Genomic DNA, 7820 nt, shown 5'->3' with positions numbered 1-7820 from the left:
AAAGTCTTATGGCAACAGATAAGTCATGAAGCATCAGGTGTTACACTGGGAACTGTAGTCCCATATCAGCACACAGGTGACCCAGGACATAGGTTAGAACGCAAACTCCTTAAAAGGAGGGGAGCTATTTTATGTTTAGTTTTCATGTCCCTAATGCTTAATCATAGTGCTTGGCATATACTAGTGCTTAATAGGTGAATGTCGATGGACTCCTGGGATTGAGAGTAAAGGACTAAATAGTCTCTAAGTTTCCTTCCAGCTCAAAATTTATGATCCTATCAAGCTAGGTCCTATAAGTACAGCCAGTTGTTGTGGCCAATAAGTTTTATCTAGAGCCTTGATTATTCATTAAAATCTCCTATTTCCCTCTTGGCTGAATCAGTATTAACAAAGAGCAATGAGACTGCAATTTTGCTATAATCCACTAGGTGTCACTAGATTTCCCCACTAATTCAGCCCATTTGAAATCAGTTAAATAGTTTTCAGTCATGTCCAATTCTTTGTTACCCCATTTGGGGTTTTCTTGGCCAAGATACTGGAGTGGTTTGCCATTTCCTTCTCCAGCTCATTTTACAGATGAGGAAACTGAGGCATACAAGGTTAAGTGAGTTACCCAAGGTCATACAGGTAGTAAGTATCTGCGACCAGATTTGAATTGAGCTAGATAAAATTCATGATTGTAGGCCAGGAACTTTGGAGGTATAAGGGATTTTAGTAACCTGGGACAGCCCCCTCATTTCACCAGTTATAAAGATCTAAAATAACTCTAAAGGACATATAAAAAAGGATGCCATCTGCATCCAGAGGAAGAAATGAAAAATAGTATGTATAGACTAATTTAACATACCACACATGTGTGTGTATTTGTGTCTAATGGTAGCCATCTATAGGGTATGGGAAAGGAAGAAAAAATAAAAAAAAATTTATATGATAATTTTGTGTATTTGAAAAGAATAGCAAGTTATGCATAGGAGATTGGTAGTTTCATATACAACCATCTTCTTTATACTTCTATGTTATGGAAATGATTGTTTTATCCCAGAAATTAAAAATAAAACTTTAAAAACTACAAATATGGAAATGGAGGCAAAGAAAGCTAAATGACCTTGCCAAGATTCCAATAAACATTTTTAAATTAAATTTTATCTGATGTTCTTTCAATGGTACCATGGTACTTCATACAACTAACTGGATAGAAAAACTACCCCACAGGTTCTATTCTGAGACTAGGACAGCCTAGGAGAAGAGGAAGTGAGCTCTAAGCTCTCCAGAAACTTAGATTTCTATCTTGACTGGGATGTCAGGACCCTGGGCCTAAGCCCCTGATTGTCCCACTAGAATAATGAGTGGTGGCTTGTCTTGGACTCTGTCCTGAGTGTACCTGATTGAAGCTCAGGTGGAATGGCAAACTTGGATATCACCTGCACTGACCATGAATTTCTTGGAATCATCTCAGATGATTCTTAATCCTAGTTATTGGTGTTCTCCAATTGCAACCAGTTTGTAACCAGTTTGGGGCAAATAGGGCTTTGGCCTAAGGTACTGATATCCCAGGGCTTCATAAAGTATTTCTCCCCAGTGAGAGCCAGCGTTAACTGAAGTTGGCATTGCAGTCTTTCTCAGGCTATGTGGTATACCTAAATCCAGGCCATTCCCCAAGGTCCCATTACCATGCTTCTCCCTTTTGTGAGGCCTAGTTTACCCAGACCTCTATGCAAGATGAGAGTCAAAATGCCCTCTCCTAGTGCATCTTCACCCACTATTAGGTTGTCTTCTGTGCTACAAAGTCCCCTGCCCAGTCCTCCAGGCAATTTTTTTGCCCCAATGCAAAATATTCCTAGTTATAGTTTTATTCTCAGAGGAGACCAGTTAGGAGAGGCTATATAAGCCAGATAGGTGGCAAACTGGATAGAGGGCCAGGCCTGGAGTCAGGAAGAATCTTGAGTTCAAATCTGGCCTCAGATACTTACTAGCTGTGTGACCCTGAGCAAGTCACTTAACTCTGTATGTCTCAGTTTCCTCATCTGTAAAATGATGTAGAAGAAAATGTCAAACCACTCGATTATCTTTGCCAAGGAAACCCCAGATGAGATCACGAAGAGTCAGACAACTCAACAATAACGATATATAGCTTTTTAGAGAGATTTATAGCTATGAGGTCCTCAGTGCTAATATTCTGGAAAGTCTTTCCCACAGAAAACACAGTTTAGGACTTAAGTCTAGGCAGCTAGGTGGCTGAGTGCCAGACCTGTAGTCAGGAAGACTCATCTTCATGAGTTCAAATCCATCCTCAGACACTTACTAGCTGGATGATACCTCGGCAAGTCACTTAGCCCTGCTTTCCTCAGTTCCTCATCAGCAAATTGAGCTGGAGAAGGAATGGCAAACCACTTCAGCATGAATGTTTGCCAAGAAAATCCAGAATAGGGTCACAAAGAGTCAGACATGACTGAGAAATGACTGGATGGCAACACTGGTCACAGAGGAGAGAAAGCAACAAACTCCCACAAGTCTCTAGAGTCCACATCATCTGGTGTGTGTGTGTGTGTGTGTGTGTGTGTGTGTGTGTGTATGTATAAAATCTTTTAAAAAAAAGTTTTTTCAGTCCAATATCTACACTGAATTCACAAGTTCAGGTATTTATATCCCAAACTGTTATCAGGTGAATCTAGGTAATATCAAGTCTTGTAATAAATCAGAGTAACAAGTCAAGGAAAGTGAATAACTCTGGGCCTGGAGTCAGGAAGACTCCTCTTTGTGTGTTCAAATCAGGCCTCAGACACTTGCTAGCTGTGTAACTCTGGATGAGTCACTTAACCCTGTTGGTCTCAGTTTCTTCATCTGTAAAATGAGCTGGAGAAGGAAATGGCTAACCACTCCAGTATCTCTGCCAAAAAAATCCCAAATGGGGTCATAAAAGTCAGACACAACTGAAATGACCAAATGAAACTTGGCCACCAAGGCCCTCACCCAACTTTGGACACATAAGGAAGATTGGGAGAGTCCAGGAAAATGAACAACTCACAATATCATAATATTAAGAACAACTTTTACGTTGTGCTTTCCCAACCACAACCCCATGAGGTAGAATAGTAAAAGTATTCTTATCCCTGTTTTACAGATGTGAAAAACAGAGACTCAGAGAAAGTGATTTGCCCATAGCCATACAACCAGTATAGTAAAGATTTCAATCTTGACTCCTGTTAATTCAAGAAGTCTGAAGCTGGTGAGACTGAGAAGACAGGAGAAATGGGGCAGTTGAAGTAGATAAGGGAAAGAAATTACTAAGTCCAAAAGAACATAGGCTTATACAAATGTGAGGAAACTTTAAGGTTCTCTATTCCAAGCCTCTGCTGCATGCAAGAATGAATGAATTAAAAATCATTTACAAAGTGCTTACTTACTATGTATCGAGCCTTTGCTACAGGTGGGGGCTACAAATACAAAAGCAAAGACAAGAATCCTTGCTCTAGAGTCCCTGACCCAGAACTGACAGAACTGGATGAAGAAAGAATTCAGTATTAACCAAGCTAATATGGGGGAGCGGAGAATAAGGAACCCCTTTCTCATTTCCCTCAAACGTCATCAGCAAAGTTCCAGCCCTAACTGGCCCAAGGGAAAACTGCATTTCTAACCTCAGCCACCTGGTGTCGCCAATGTTCCAGAGGGACTTCATATTTCTTCAGCGCCTTGGGATACCTTTCATTTCACGGGCAAGCTGCATAACTCCAGGAGCCTTTGTTCAAAATCAAAGCCCATAAGATCATGAACGTTTTTATTTTGATCAAGCAGGACAACACAAGAATTCAAAGCAGACACATTTAGTGAAAAAGCATACTAAGAAAAGTAGCAATAAATATCTTTCCTCCCCGACCCGTAAGTTTGGGACACATAGTTATACAAACTACCAGTACAAAATGTGAATATGTATCCACTAGGGAATGGATGGAGAATGAATGAGTGGATACGTATTTACTCTATGGCTGGGAAACACCTAGGGAATTTATGTTGCCAGGTGCACATGTAGAAGATTAACTCATACCTTAAACACTACAAAGCTGTCAATGTCTCCTGGTGGTATCACTGTGTTCAGCCCGCTGGGCATGTCCCCCTCCCACCACTGGTCTGGTGTGGTATATAATCTCTGCCCAGGGGGTTGTCACTGCTAAAGAGGTGAGCCTGTCCCCAAGGACTCGCTGCTGAGCATTGTTCCCTGCTAATCTCACACGGCTGCTGCTCAGCAGTGTCCTACTGGTTTCCTGGTCCTTGCCACACGTGGTTCCACTGAGTTTGAGATTATGGAGCTTTCTTCTCCTTCCAGTTTCTAGCTTCAGTTAGTATACTTATCTAAAGTGTTATGAGAGAGAGAGAGAGAGGAGAGGAGAGAAGTCTATGCTTTATTTTTATTATTACTATGACTTTTATCATATTTTATTATATTGTTTTAAGTTCTCTTAGAATGGTGAGGTCCTCATACATGGAGTCATTAAACTGGGGAAAAACTCTTGGTTACTTTTTCTGTGCATAGAAAAGTTTGTTAGTCAGAGACCTGACTATGATAAACATTTCCTCTACAAAAGGAGAATCTTCGTCCTAGGACCAGGCTTTTTGGAACTCCAGGATAGACAGTTACCTAGTACCTATAGATTCTAATTTTTTTTAATCTTCACTTCCTGTCAGTCCAAGGTCTCCTCATGACTAAGATTATAAAGTCTTTGTAATTGCCGACTTAAAGTCAAACTGTGAAACTATGCCAAGTAAGATGGTAGAGTAGGAGGAGGCAGAATAGCACAACTCTCCCCACAACTATTCCAAAAAGGATCTAATAAGAATACTAGACTGAATATTGATTGGAAAATCAAAAGGGAAATTACAGGGGATCATCTTACCAGCACAAAATCACAAATTCAACAGAAAAATGACTCGGGGGCAAGGGGGGAACTGTGGAACAAGGGTGGGTTGGGATCACAGACTCTGTGCCCAGAACTCAGAGGAAGATCAAAGTTGACTATAAATTCAGCCCTGGACAAAGACCCACAAGTTGAGGTCTCTTAGATGGGCCAGGAAATTGTACTCAGGACCTAGAAATTAGGAGCTAGGTCAACAACATGAGGACACTTAGACCTGACCACCTGAGACTTGATTCAGCTTGAGACCCATACCAGCAATATAGAGGTCTCCCAGAGAGGGTATGAACTTCTACTCAGTGCCCAGAGCTCCAAGTTAGGCCACCAGCATGAGGTCCCTTAGAATTATACTGAGTACCCTGACCAGGACAACAATCTAAGGGAATATCTCAAGAGAAGCTTATAATCATAGACTCAGTCCCAAGGATTCTCAGCTAGATTGACAATGCAGAGTTGCCCAAAGCAGATCACAGGAGTAATAAGTAAGCAAAAAAGAGAAATTTATTTTGATGCCCAAGACAAACACCTAGAGGAGAAGAATATTTCCAAAAAGCAAAGCCCCAAAGAAAAACACAGCTCACCCACAAGAGCAATTAGAATTTCTAAAAGAAATGATACAAGGCTTCTTTAAAAGAGTTTTTAAAATTATAAATGAAATAAGAGTCACAGAAGAAATAATTGGAAAAGAAATGAGAGATATGAGAGACTTGAAAAGAGAAGCAATATTTGGCATAGAGGTACAAAAACATTACTTAAGTAATAGATACCCTGAAAATTAGAATGGACCAAGTAGACATTAATGACTCCATGAGACAACAAGAAATATTAAAATGAAATCAAAAGATTTTTTAAAATAGAAGAAAATATAACGTATTTCATACCAAAGACAACTGACCTGGAAAATATATCAAGTAGACATGATTTAAGAATCATTATACTAACTGAAAATCATAACCAAAAAAAAAAGGATCCTGTGTATTATATCTTTAAAAATCATGGGAGGAAAAACTGCCCAGATTTTATACAACCAGAGAGCAAGGTGAAAATAAAAAGAAGTCACTGGTCATCTCTGAAAAAAACATCCTAATATGAAAACCACCAGCAATGTCACAGCCAAAATGCAGAGCTTCTCGGTCAAAGAAAAAGTACTAGCAGCAACCAGAAAGAATGAATTCTGGCACCAAAGAACCATAGTCAAGATTAGATGAGATTTCGCAGCTACCACTAAAAAAAGCAGAGAACATGAACTACAATATTTAAAAGGCAAAATATATAGGCTTACAACTAAGAATTACTTCTCTAGAAAAATCTGAGTGTAATCCAAAAGAAGGATAAAATTCCAAAAATTTCTAATAATTTTTTTAAAGCCTAGAACTGCATAGAAATATTGTGATACAAAGAGTGGAATAAAGAAAAGCATAAAGTGGTAGAACACAAATGGGCAAACAAAAAAACTCTATAAAGATGAAGTATTTGCATTCTAGGTAAGGAGAGGATGATACAAGGGTCCCCTTAGAATAATAATGTCATCACTGGTCATAAAAGAAGTCAAATGAAATGGAGCCCCCTGGTACGAGTAGGCATGCTGCTGATCTCAGTCTCTACATTTTTTCTGTGATGCTCAAGTCCTCAAGAGGGGACTTGTTTAGGGACAGAGTAAAGTATTCTGGGGCCCAGGGATAGAAGTCTGGTGACTCACAATGCTGTGTCTTGGCAGTATCCTTGGTGTATCAACTAGAAGCCGGAAGTAAGAGTCAGGATGTGACTATGCTGAGTAGTGATAAGGACAACTTGTCTGGGCCCTGTCTACTCACATGATGTCTACACATGCCTCAGCTTATACTGAGGGTTCAGGCAGGATGTGTGTAGGTTAAGAGAGGGTGATCATTTGGGGAGGAGGATGTGGGTAGGTAGGAGAAAGGTCTCAAAATCAAGCTTATAGTTTGTGCTGCTCAAACTCTTGAGCTAATCATCAGCTTTGGAGCTTTTGAGAACTTGTCTTGTCTTTTGTTTTTACTTCTAAACAATACTACACCCTTCCTATCGTGGACAGATGGATGAAGGACATTCAGAATGTGTCTAAAATCCACTAATAGACAGCTAGGTGAAGTAGTAAAGAGAGCACTGGACTTGTGGTCGGGAAGAAGTGAGTTTCAGTCTTATTTCAAACATTAAATTGTATGACCTTGGACAAGTCACTTCACCCCTCTCAGCCTCAGTTTCCTCATTTATAAGATGGAGATAATAATAGCACTTACCTCACAGGGTTGTGGTGAGAATCAAATAAGATATTATAGAGATACAAATCTTAAAATGCTATACATGTTAGCAATTATTTTATTTTCATTATTATTAATTTATGTAATCATCATCATTATTTTTGTTATTATCTATTATATTACTATTTTATTATTTTATATTATTATATAATATTATTATTATATATTATTATCATCACCAGTTCACAATTAGTCAAACTGAGCATGCAGTCCATTAACTTTCCCCTCAACCCAATTGTCTTGTGAATCCCTCTGTTTTTAGAAGAAGCACCACTATTCTTCTAGTCACTCAGTTTCATGACCTAGGAATCATCCTCAGCTCTTCATTCTTTCTCATTCTACATATCCAATCAGTTGCCAAATCTTATCAATTCTTCCTGCACAATATATCCCTCTTCTTTTCTCTATGGTCACATGACGATCACCCCATTTTATATCTTTGTCATTTTTCATCAGGACTATTGCAATAACTTCCTAATTGGTCTGCCTGCCTTAGGACTCTTCCCTCTCTAATCCATCCTCTGTGAAAGCTGCCAGAATGATTTTCTAAAGCACACATCTGATCCATTTTCTAAAACATACAAATGTTCCCCTGCCTGCTGACATCACATTGGATTCTCCATCCCCCATATGA

This window comes from Notamacropus eugenii, chromosome 2 (assembly GCF_028372415.1).
Source record: "Notamacropus eugenii isolate mMacEug1 chromosome 2, mMacEug1.pri_v2, whole genome shotgun sequence".
NCBI lineage: Eukaryota > Metazoa > Chordata > Mammalia > Diprotodontia > Macropodidae > Notamacropus > Notamacropus eugenii.
The sequence above is the reverse complement of the archived record's forward strand: the minus strand, read 5'-3'. Positions refer to the sequence as shown.